The sequence below is a fragment of the Anolis carolinensis genome, chromosome 4 (genome assembly GCF_035594765.1).
Source record: "Anolis carolinensis isolate JA03-04 chromosome 4, rAnoCar3.1.pri, whole genome shotgun sequence".
In the NCBI taxonomy this organism is placed as follows: domain Eukaryota; kingdom Metazoa; phylum Chordata; class Lepidosauria; order Squamata; family Dactyloidae; genus Anolis; species Anolis carolinensis.
Window position 1 is genome coordinate 71,621,298 of NC_085844.1, and position 12,941 is coordinate 71,634,238.

General features: G+C 43.8%; 1 protein-coding gene across 3 annotated transcripts in view; it reads right to left on the reverse strand.

The window, feature by feature from the left end:
• The window catches only part of mbp (myelin basic protein), a 156,799-nt gene extending 147,697 nt beyond the window's left edge, over positions 1–9,102 (reverse strand). The window contains exon 1 of one of the 3 annotated variants that reach the window (XM_008108755.3): positions 8,805–9,102. The gene's annotated coding sequence lies outside the window, so the exon portion shown is untranslated. The remainder of the gene's footprint in view (positions 1–8,804) is intronic. The other 2 variants (XM_008108754.3, XM_008108756.3) reach the window with 2 other exon arrangements.
• Between the last annotated feature and the right edge of the window lie 3,839 nt (positions 9,103–12,941).

The window sequence follows — 12,941 nt, forward strand, 5'->3', positions numbered from 1 at the left end:
GTATTCCAGAACCTCAGAACAATCTGTTCTGCATTCGCACCAGATGTATCTGTGAGGGTTGTTGTTGTTATGTGCCTTCAAGTATTTTCTGACTTCTGGCAACACTAAGGAGACCATGATGCTAAAAAAGGGACTCTAAGCCTCATCTGCCTGGCAGCAGAGTCCTAGCTCAAAACACTAACCTTTGAGTCAGGCTTCCTAAATGAATAAAATGTACCACTTCTCCCGTTGCCATTCTTTATACAGAAGCCTTTTCTATTCTAGCTATGAGCAGAAAAGTAGATGTGTAGCAGGGCCATAAGAGGTCAACTGGAACTGCTTAAAAGGGTGTTAGCCTTGAGGCTGTTTCAAATGCACCCCCAGCAGCATGGAGGCTGCTTCAAACTCAATGCTCACAGCATCTGCTTCTTGGAGCAAGTGAAACACACAGTGTAATTTGCCCACAGTCACAAACTGTGGAGAAAAAAAAAGCTTTCCATCACCACACTAGCAAATCTGTACTGCTTAACAACACTGACTGGTAGTAGGAAGTTGCTGATGATATCCAGGGATGCTGGCATGAGGCTTTGTCCATCTCATGGGTAGGGAGGATGGTGGAGAATTAACTTGGGTTTTATAACACAACCACAGAGCCATGCTTGACTCCAAATTGCAGATTAAACATTTGGCTTCAGGACAGTTGTTGCTGTGTGTTCTCAAGTCATTTCTGATTACATCATCATGTTTCTAGAAGCAAAAGTGGATACTTTAAATTAGTGGTTCTCAACCTATGGGTCCCCAGATGTTTTGGCCTTCAACTCCCAGAACTCCCAGCCAGTTAACCAGCTGTTAGGATCTCTGGGAGGTGAAGGCCAAAACATCTGAGGACCCACAGGGTGAGAACCACTGCTTTAAATCTTATAAGGTTACCTTATAACCTTGTGATCTTTCAGAGAGACAGACAGATAATCCATTTTAATGGTTACACGATTACAATGATCTACAAGGTCCTAGGTTCAAATCCTGGGAGCGGAATGAGCGCCCACTGTTAGCCCCAGCTCCTGCCAACCTAGCAGTTTGAAAACATGCAAATGTGAGTAGATCAATAGATGCCGCTCCGGCGGGAAGGTAACGGCACTCCATGCAGTCATGCCAGCCACATGACCCGGAGATGTCTTTGGACAATGCTAGCTCTTCGGCTTAGAAATGGAGATGAGCACCAACCCCCAGAGTCAGTCATGACTGGACTTAACGTCAGGGGAAACCTTTACCTTTTTTACAACAGTGCTATTCAAAGTGGTAACCCCTGGACTGGTCCACGAGACATTGGTTTCTGGTGTGTATAGAGTTTCTAGGAAAGAAAGAATTGTACCCCACAGGCACAAATATCATATGGGCATAAAATACTGGTCTTGGCACACTTGGGAGAAAAACAATGCCAATTCCACACATTGATAACATGAGAAATGCTGATCCACAGCTTGTTATAACTTCTGTAATAACGTTTATTTATTTATTTGCTGTAGTATCTACATGACCATGTGGCAGGGAAGTGGATGTTACAAGAGGTGTAGTCTTATTATTCCAAAATCTGTGTAAGCAGGCAAAGAATATGTGGTTATTTCAGTGACATATGCTCTACCATAATTATGATGTGATTACTCCACAAACTTTGCTCTCATTCTGTGGTTTTGAAAAGCAATTAAACTATCTGATTTTGAGCAGAGTATTGGGTGAAACCACATATATTTATAATCACGATTTATTAGACTAGCAGTAATGAATTTCAGAAGTCACCTTAAGCCTGCCTTAAAATCTGCCTACTTAAAAAGAAGTCTCACTGAGTTCAATGAACACTTACTCCCTTGTAAATAGCTATAAAATGGTGGCCTAAATTGCTCACACTCTGGTAAGAATATTTTAATCATATTGGAGCAAAATGTCAAGCAATATTTTACACTTTGATTTTTATCACTGTCATGAATTGACCTTTCAGTTTTAGAAGTGCAATGTGCCAAGCAAGTACTGTAGGCTTCCAGCTATAAGATTATTAGTGTTTAAAAAACATAGTAAAATCGCTGGAAAGGTATCATGTTTTCCAAGCTGCCTTTTATTTTGTAAACATTTTGCAAAACAGCATGGCAACAGCAAGTCAAATATGAAACACTCTGCCATAACTACTTCCTTCTTTAAATGATTTATATCTTGCCAGAAAGCTTATAAATAGAAACTCAACAACAGTCAGACATTTCAAAAGAAATAATTGGTTAAACGGCTCAAATATTCTCAGTGAAATAGCACTATAGCCTGCCTAGGGATCTAAAATCACAGCTGTGTTCATTTTTAATGCAGCTAACATGCTCAGGAGGTAGAAAATGCATGTGTGTCGAAGCATGATGATTTACTTAATTCTACCTCATTCTGTTCCATATAAATTATACGCAAACATCTAAAACGTACTGGATCCCACCCTATGTTCTGGATATATGGGTCCATGCTACTCTGTGCAGAAAGCAATTTCCTAAATGAGCTGGCTTGACTATATATTGCAATTGTCAGGAAGTAGCTCGGCAAAGGCCATGCCAAGCAATTAAACAATCCATGTGGTTCTGTGCTACTCCGTGCAGAGAATAATTTCATAAATGAGTTGGCCTGACTGCTATGCCCTTCAGCAAGGATGACAAACCAGCCTTGGCAACAATCATGGCATTTGTTCCCAAGTGCAAATGATTTGTGAAGAAAGGTAGCCTATAACGTTCAATTGAAACACAAGCAAGATGCTTCATTGTAGCTCAAGTGTCCAAAGTGTTTCCTCTATCTCTTAAAGGAACCTTTGCCCTTTCCTCACATACTATCCTACATACTCATGTACAAGTTTAGAGATTGGGTCACGAAATCAATCCAAAATGAATGTGGGTTAACATGGGTCAATATGAGTATTGTACCTTAATTCTTATATGCATCCCCTTCTTTGAGTGAAGTGATGGAAGGGAAGGGTTTAGCCAGGTGGTTCTCAACCTGTGGGTCCCCAGATGTTTTGGACTTCAACTCCCAGAAATCCTAACAGCTGGTAAACTGGCTGGAATTTCTGGTAGTTGTAGGCCTAAACATCTGGAGAACCACTGAGCCTATTCCACGAGAAGCTAAAAGAAGCACCAATTTCTCTACTCTCTCTAACACCATGCTGCTTCTGGCCTGGGCAGGAAAATGGTGGCACCATCTCTCCATGGAATGATCTCAGCATATCCATAGGTCACATCAAAATCCATAATTTTTGCCCCAAAGTCTGTTCTCTACTTATACATAAGTATATATATAAGTATATGTATATGTATATACTTATACATAAGTATATGTAGAGAACAGACTTTGGGGCAAAAATTATGGATTTTGATGTGACCTATGGATATGCTGAGATCATTCCATGGAGAGATGGCACCACCGTTTTCCTGCCCAGGCCAGAAGCAGCATGGTGTTCGAGAGAGTAGAGAAGTTGGTGCTTCTTTTAGCTTCTCGTGGAACAGCGAGCGGCATGAGCAGCCGCTGTTAGCTCCAGCTCCTGCCAACCTAGCAGTTCGAAAACATGCCAATGTGAGTAGATCAATAGGTACCACTCCGGCGGGAAGTTAACGGCACTCCATGCAGTCATGCCGGCCACATGACCTTGGAGGTGTCTACGGACAACGCCGGCTCTTTGGCTTAGAAATGGAAATGAGCACCAACCCTCAAAGCCAGACATGACTGGACTTAACGTCAGGGGAAAACCTTTACCTTTACCTTACATAAGTATATACTATACTACACAGGAGATGATGAAAAGTACAGTCCCACAACTTCAGTATGGCCACCACATTGTCCATTCCTTGTTCAGGGGATCCAGCTATGAAACCATACAATTACCACTAATTTTTTCAGATATTTTGGTTGAATTTTTTCACAAACACAACAGATATAATTCAACAACTCTCGTGACTTAGCTTGGCTGAGGTGAAGAGTATAGTAAAAGTAAAGGTCTCCCCTGATGTTAAGTTTAGTCGTGTCCGACTCTGAGGGTTGGCGCTCATCTCCATTGTCAAGTCGAAGAGCCGGCATTGTCCGTAGACACCTCCAAGGTCATGTGGCTGGCATGACTGCATAGAGCGCGGTTACTTTCCTGCTGGAGCAGTACCTATTAATCTACTCACATTTGCATGTTTTCAAACTGCTAGGTTGGCAGAAGCTGGGGCTAACAGCGGGCGCTCAGCACGCTCCCTGGATTCGAACCGCCGACCTTTCAGTCAGCAAGTTCAGCAGCTCAGTGGTTTAACCCACTGCGCCGCCGGAGGCCCTTTGGTGAAGAGTATATGCTCTTAATTTCCACAGAATACTTTTAGAGCTAACCCTCTTTGTTAGGGATTTCTTTGGTTAGTTCCAACTAGAGTAGATCCATTTAATCAACCGTGCAATGGTGAATCAATCCAATTGATTCAATGAGTTTGTTCTAGTTAAGGCTAATATTACAATTTTGGCCTGTGTTTCCTATTTTTCAGGTGAAATGTATCAACCTCTAGCTGTTATGTGTGTCTCAAATATGGAGGGCTTCTAGCTGCTTCCATATTTGACCCTAAGGTGAACCTATCATGGGTCATCTGGGACAGAGAGAGCATGGTTCTCAAAGGCAGTGCACTTCTGCATAGAATATAAACCTTTTTCTCAAAATTAGGGCATTTATTCAAAGTCAAAGTCACCCAATGGATTTCCATGAACCCTAGTGTAGTAGTCCATGGATCAAACCATTACATCCCATTAGAAACCTATCTGCATTGAGCAAATAATGCTGGATGAAAGCAGCAGGGGTTGAAGTGAAGTGAATGTGCAGCTGATCACACACAAAGCACAGAAATTGGGTCAAGAACTGGGAAGAGTTTATATAGACCAGAGAGTTCAATTCCGATCTGTTCCAGGGTCTGCAGTATCTACAATTTCATAGCCATGGAGGTTTTATGCTCCCCTCCCCCAAAAAAGCTCCCTACCTTAATACACATAAAGTATGTAGAGCACTGGAATTCCTAATTGGTGTCACCTTGCATCCTGCAATCTTGTTCATCCCAGTTTAAGACACGTCAGCTGAATGCCTTACTTTTTAAAATGCTTCAATCCACGTAGAGTGGTCAATGTAGATGTACCGTTGTTCTAAAAAAAGCTCCATGCATGACTTGGCCATGTAAACAGCACCAGATTGGAATCTGGGCGCCTGTCCATCAATCTTCCCTCTCCTTCACTGCCACTGAAGTATCTAGAACATATTCCCAGAGGAGGCAATGCAACACAGACCTCTCAGGGAGGCCTCCAGGAAAGCCCTCCACCCTGATTCTCAGGTGTGAGTGGAAGTGCATGACAACCCTTTGCCATGGGTAGGTGGGCACAATCAGCACCCACAATGGCCATCTATGTGGGGTCCTCTGAATGTGTGTTTCAGTGTGGTGAGGGTTGGGCTGGATGGCCCTAGTGATCTCTTCCAACTCTAAGGGCCCCTTCAGATGATCAGTGCAGATAATCTACATCATCTGTTTTGAACTGGATTATATGAGTCTACATTGCCATACAATCCAGTTCAAAACAGATGGTGCAGATTTTATATGGCAATGTAGAAAGGGCCCAAGGCTTTGAACTAGATTATATGACAATGTAGACTCATACAATCCGGTTCATAGCAGATAATCTGCTTTGATAATCTGGATTATATGGCAGTGCAAATCCATTTTAAAATGTGATTATTCTGTGTGCTCTAGTCCAGTAGTTTTCAGCCTTTTCTTCACTAGGGACTCCCCTTTAAATACCTTTTGGAGCCACCGGTAACCAAGACTGAACTTGGGATTTAATGTACAAATCACAGAATCATAAAATTATAGAATTGGAAGAGACCTCATGGGCGAGGGAGTTCCAAAGCCGAGGGGCTACCACTGAGAAGGCCCTGTCTCTCATCCCCACCAATCATGCTTGTAAAGAAGGTGGGACTGAGAGCAGGGCCTCCCCAGATGATCCTAAACTACGAGATGGTTCATAGATATGATCGGATAGTATTGGCTATCCCTCTCAATTTGGTGTCGTCTACAATGATCCTGCCTTCTAACCCATCATCTAAGGGCCCTTCCAGGCAGCCATATAACCCAGAATATCTGCTTTGAACTGGGTTGTCGGAGTCCACGCTGCCATATATTCCAGTTCAAAGCAGATAATGTGGGATTTTATTCAGCTGTATGGAAGGGTCCCAGGTCATTAATAAAGGTAATTATTTCCATGTTCTCATGGAAGGTCCTTCAAATTTAGAGAGAAGGGGAGACACCTTAAGCTTGTGAATGCTTACACTCCTATTATAACATCTGGATTATAATGATGTCACTGCAATAAATAATAATAACAATAACAACAACTTTATTTTTGTATCCCACCTCCATCTCCCCAGGGGGACACGGGGCGGCTCACATGGGGTCAACATGGGTTAAAACACAATCGGCAAAATTAAAAACATTATATCCTCATAAAACAACATCAACAGCAGTTTAGAACCTGAGTAATAAAAATTACTGGAAATTCAGAGGGTAAGAATTTGCGCATAGAATTCTGGGTAGGGCTTATTTGATGGTTTCAGGCAGTCATAAATATGGTGGAGGAGCCATATCAATAAAAACACTAAAGCCTATAGGACAAGGGACTGTGATAAAGTGCAGTAGCGGATAAAGGTAAAGGTTTCCCCCTGACATTACGTCCAGTCGTGTCCGACTCTGGGGGTTGGTGCTCATCTCCATTTCTAAGCCGAAGAGCCAGCGTTGTCCATAGACACCTCCAAGGTCAGGTGGCCGGCATGACTGCATGGAGCACTGTTACCTTCCCGCAGGAACGGTACCAATTGATCTACTCACATTTGCATGTTTGCGAACTGCAAGGTTGGCAGAATCTGGGGCTAACAGCGGGCGCTCACTCCGCTCCTCGGATTTGAACCTGTGACCTTTCAGTCTGCAAGTTCAGCAGCTCAGCACTTTAACACGCTGTGCCACCCGGGGGTATCACCAGTAGCTGATAGTGAAGTATAACTGGGCTGAGTATCTTGCGAGAGATTATTTACTCAAAGGCACACCGGATCCACATTTTGAAGTCTTTATGGAAGGTGGACAGGGTGGGTGCCAATCTAATCTCCCTGGGGAGGGAGTTCCAGAGCCGAAGGGCCACCACCGAGAAGGCCCTCTCCCTCGTCCCCACTTTGAATGCGATTTCCTGCTTCTTGGCAGGGGGTTGGACTGGATGGCCCATGAGGTCTCTTCCAATTCTATGATCCTATGAGGCCCCTACCCTCCTTATTTTTCAGAAGAGCCTGAAAACTTGGCTCTTCCAGCAGGCTTTTGGTGACTGATTTCCTTAGTTTGGGATTGCCCTGTCTGTCCATTCTATTTTTATAGCATTTTTACTCCTTAGCTGTACATAGTCTTTAGATGTATGCCTCCTCCAGCACCTTAATGGGATAATAGTCCCTGGTACCTACCTCTTTCCTAATCTGTACCATACAAAACTATTTGAACTTTTCTGGCCCCTTTTAGGAGCCAACCCAGGATTTTATCAAAGTGTGCTTATTGTTTATTGGTACAGTAGAGTCTCACTTATCCAACACTTGCTTATCCAACGTTCTGGATTATCCAATGCATTTTTGTAGTCAATGTTTTCAATACATCGTGATATTTTGGTGCTAAATTCGTAAATACAGTAATTACTACATGGCATTACTGTGTATTGAACTACATTTTCTGTCAAATTTGTTGTATAACATGATGTTTTGGTGCTTAATTTGTAAAATCATAACCTAATTTAATGTTTAATAGGCTTTTCCTTAATCTCTCATTATCCAACATATTCGCTTATCCAACGTTCTGCCGGCCTGTTTACGTTGGATAAGCGAGACTCTACTGTATATGTGATTTTATTTGTTTATGATTTGTTTTTATTGTTAAGTTTTATATTGCTTGTTGCCTGGGCTTGGCCCCATGTAAGCCGCCTGAGTCCCCATGGGGAGATGGGGCGGGGTATAAAAATAAAATTATTATTATTATTATTATTATTATTATTCTATTATTCTAACCGCTCTTGAGACAGAGGTGGAAGGGAGAGGAAGGCCTGGTCAGCAGATCTTAGAAAAATCTGAACATTTCTTCAATCCTTTGCACCCCAGGTTGAGCACCACTGCTAGTGTAGCCCATTCCAAGATCCACCCATTATTGGAGCCTCTGGTGGCCTAGGGGATAAAAGCCTTGCGACTTGAAGGTTGGGTTGCTGACCTGAAGGCTGCCAGGTTCGAATCCCACCCAGGAAGAGCGCGGATGAGCTCCCTCTATCAGCTCCAGCTCTATGTGGGGACATGAGAGAAGCCTCCCACAAGGATGGTAAAAACATCAAAACATCCAGGCATCCCCTGGGCAATGTCCTTGCAGACGGCCAATTCTCTCACTCCAGAAGCAACTCAGGTTGCTCCTGACACCAAAAAAAAAAATCCATCCAAGGTGGAGGAAAACCACCATCAATAGCAGAGGTGGGGACACCCAGAGATTCTTGTTCACATTGTTTATTCTCCTGGCCAATGTATAAACAAACAAACAATGAAGACACCAGTGAGTCCAAAATGTTCTCTTCTCCTCTACCTGAGCCCCAATCAGCCATTCGTCTCCTCTCTTTGATGAGGTTCTCAAGCTTCCTCTCCCTTCTCCTTCCCTGTAAAGGCCACCAGACTCAATATTGCTTCCCCACATAGACAAAGCTTTGGAGAAGATCAAGAAGAAGCCAGACCACGCATCACTCACCCAAGGTGTCCTTCGCCTCTTCCTCTATGGGAGGGGAGATCAGAGGCATCCACAGGCAAAGACACGGGTGGAGACCCAGGCGAGGAAGACGAGGTGCCAATGACAGGCAGAGGCGGAAAGCGCTGCCTCCTGCGGCTCCCCTTTCCCCGCCTTCTCCCTCCACACGGGGGTCGTTTTGGAAGGGGATCGAGTGCGCCTGGGATCCTACAAGCCTCCTGATCCCTTTCCTGCCAGATCGGGAGGGCGGCGAGGAAAGGAAAGCGGGTTCCGCCGACGCCTCGCCCCTCCCGATGCACCTTCGCCCGGGCGCCGCCCGCTCGAGAGGAACCAGGAAGGACGGCGCGAATGGAAACCCGAGGAGGAGGAGGAGGGAGAGAAAAGGGGGAGGGAGGGAGGAAGGGAACACAGCCCTCCCCTGCCCTCCCCTCATCGAGGGACTTCCCCGTCTTTTCCTTGCCGAGCTCTCCGGCATTCCTCAACCTGCCAGGTGGAAGTGGAGTCTCTTTTCCTGCCTGCTGGTTTTGCCTTCCCGCCTCTCAAGAGCCGAAGCCTCGCTGTCAGTTTGGCCCAGAGGGGAGGGCGTTTATGCAGCATGCTCCAAGGTGCTCCAGATGTTGCCGGGTTCGATCCCCAGATCCCGCAAACTGACCGAGGCTTCCACACAGTCCTGTATTCCAGAATATCACGACAGAAAATCCCACAATATCTGCTTTGAACTCAGATAATGTGGTGTTTTCTGCCTGGGTGTTCTGTGTGGAAGGGCCCTAGGAGTCGAAGTCCAGAACCAAAGCACGAGGTTAGAGGACAGGTACACGCACTTACCTCCCTTTTCGCTCAAGGGTCCCGGATGGAGCCGGCGTGGCCTAGTGGTTCAAGCGTTGGACTTAGGACTCTGCTGGAGCAGGGTTCGAGCCCAGTTTGGGTGAGTCACAGACAGGAAGCTCTGCCAATCATATAGGGGTCACTTTAGGGTCGCTCTAGTCAGAAACAAAGAGCCTTATTTTATTGTGTGGTCGAAGGCTGGAGTCACTGGGTTGCTGTGCGTTTTCCGGCCTGTATAGGCCATGCTCCAGAAGCATTCTCTCCTGACGTTTCGCCCACATCTACGGCAGGCATCCTCAAAAGTACCTCACAACCTTCGAGGATGCCTGCCATAGATGTGGGTGAAACGTCAGGAGAGAATGCTTCTAGAACACGACCATGCAGCCCGGAAAATCCACAACAACCCACTTATTTTATTACAGTAGATTCTCACTTATCCAACATAAACGGGCCAGCAGAACGTTGGATAAGCAAAAATGTTGGATAATAAGGCGGGATTAAGGAAAAGCCTATTGCACGTCAAATTACGTTATGATTTTACAAATTAAGCCCCAAAACATCATGTTTTACAACAAATCGACAGAAAAAACAGTTGAATACACGGTAATGTTATGTAGTAATTACTGTATTTATGAATTTAGCACCAAAACATTGCAATGTATTGAAAACATTGACTACAAAACATTGACTACTAAAAGGCACATTGTGTTGGATAATACAGAATGCTGGATGAGCAAAGGTTGGATCAGCAAGGCTCTACTGTATTATTGTGTTCTGGAAGGCTTTCATGGCCAGAATGCTGAAAGTTTGATTGCATGCTGCAAGTCGCTTCTGGTGTGAGAGAATCAGCCAGCTATGAAGACGCTGCCCAGTTGTGTCACGATCCTGTGGGGAGGCTTATCTCATGTCTCCCCAGTAACATCTCTGGCCCATCCGCTGTTTGGATATCAGCCAGCATGCCAATGCCTTAAATCAGTGGTTCTCAACCTGTGGGTCCCCAGATGTTTTGGCCTTCAACTCCCAGAAATCCCAACAGCTGGTAAACTGGCTGGGATTTCTGGGAGTAGTAGGTGAAAACACCTGGGGACCCACAGGTTGAGAACCAATGCTTTAAATCAAGAAATATTTTTCTCAGATCTACAGAGATACCCGCAGGAGCTTCCTAATTCCTAATTCAACATAGTTTGTGGTAGCCACCAAAACAAAATTTCTGGAGTATAATAACTACTTTCGAAGTGAGTACTGCATAGTTAAACAGGAAATAACACTTTCAAACAGGAACAGATTTTTTCCCCAAATTTTGTTACATAGTGTAATTTCTACAGAGCCCTGTTGTCTCATGTGTGCTAGCTTACTTAGTATGTACATTGGAACGAGTGTAAGTTTGAAATAATAACAATCATAATAATTTTATTTCTTACCCACCTCTTCTCACACCTCAAGCACCATTAAAATCCATAGATGACACAAGACCATTAAAACACACGCATACATTCGAAGTCTTGGCACAAAGGTAACAACACATTAAAATCATGCATGCTAGTGAAATGTCAATTTAAAATTCATAGTTTAAATTTGCTCCCAGCATCCACATTTTGTTTGTTGCAGAATGTCTGCTGAACAGTCATGAACAATTCTTCAGAGTCCCCTTGCCTATAAGAAGATGACACATATGCTCAGCAGCTATCTCCGTTCAGTACATCTGGCATGCCAAGAGTCATTTCCTCCTTTGCTTCCTTCCTGTTACTTGCAGAATTGCCTACTGTTGTTTGTACGTCTTGAAAAAAAAATCCCATCTGCACCCTGTTGTTTCTTTGAAAGTTAATGTCTTGATCTAAGGGATTGAAAGCCTTCAAAGAAATGTTTGCTTTTACTATCATCTTTCAGAAACTGAATGGTAGAGATAGTGGTGAAACAGCAGCAAAGACCATTAGCTTCTGTCTGAAAAATACTTACTAGCAAAGACTGGATGGGTTGTTGTATGTCTTTCAGGCTGTGTGGCCATGTTCCAGAAGTATTCTCTCCTGACGTTTCACCCACATCTATAGTAGGCATCCTCAGAGGTTGTGAGGCATGGATAAACTAGGCAAGGAAGGTAAATATATATCTGTGGAGAGTCCAGGGTGTGACAAGAATCCTTTGTCAGCTGGAAGCCAGTGTTAATGTTGCAATTAATCACCCTAATTAGCATTGGAAAGGCTTGTCTCTTGCCTGGGGGGCATCCTTTGTTTAGAGTCATTAGCCGCCCTTGGGGCTCCTCTGCCCTCAGAGGGTTGCTTCCCATCTACTGTTCTGATTTTTGAGTTTTTTAATACTCAACTAGAGAAATCAGCCACAGCAGAGCACTTGATGAACCAACCTGGACACAGTATATTATTTGAGAATACAGAAATGCTTGACCACTCCAACAACTATCATGTCAGACTACACAAAGAAGCCATTGAAATCCACAAGCATGTGGGCAACTTTAACAGAAAGGAAGAAACCATGAAAATGAACAAAATCTGGCTACCAGTATTTGCCATGGGCAAACGTTGGCCCTCCAGATGTTTTGGACTTCAACTCCCACAATTCCTAACAGCCTATGTATTGTGGGAGTTGGAGTCCAAAACACTTGGAGGGCTAACTTTGCCCATGCTTGCCTTAAAAACATATCTTGTTACTTGTTTAATGTGATTTTAACTAGTTTGTTTTAACAATTTATAGAACAGTTTTATTCCCTTTTAATATTTGTATTTTGTAGGTTATAAACTGTATATTTTTTCAAGGTTTTTGAGCTGCTTTGGGTCTCAATCAAGAGAGAAAAGTATGGTTTAAATAAAATGAAATAAAAATTGTTATTGTTAATAATGATAATAACAAGAGAATGGCAATGGAAAACTATCTTTTAACAACTCCTTGTCTAAGAAAATCCTAGGAAATTCAAGGGGCCACCTGCATTCAACAGACAACTTGAATGGCTATACTTACTTTTATAACGACTAGAGCCCCGGTAGCACAGCGGATTATGCCGCTGAGCTGCTGAACTTGCTGACTGAAAGGTCAATGGCTCGAATCCATGGAGCGGGGTGAGCTCCCGCTGCTAGCCCCAGCTTCTGCCAAGCTAGCAGTTCGAAAACATGCAAATGTGAGTAGATCAATAGGTACTGCTCTAGTGGGAAGGTAATGGCACTCCATGCAGTCATGCCGGCCACATGACATTGGAGGTGTCTACAGACACCTTCTTCAGCTTAAAAATGGAGAGGAGCACCAACCCCAGAGTTGGACACAACTAGACTTTACCTTTACCTAGGTCTCTCTCCACCCTCATACATT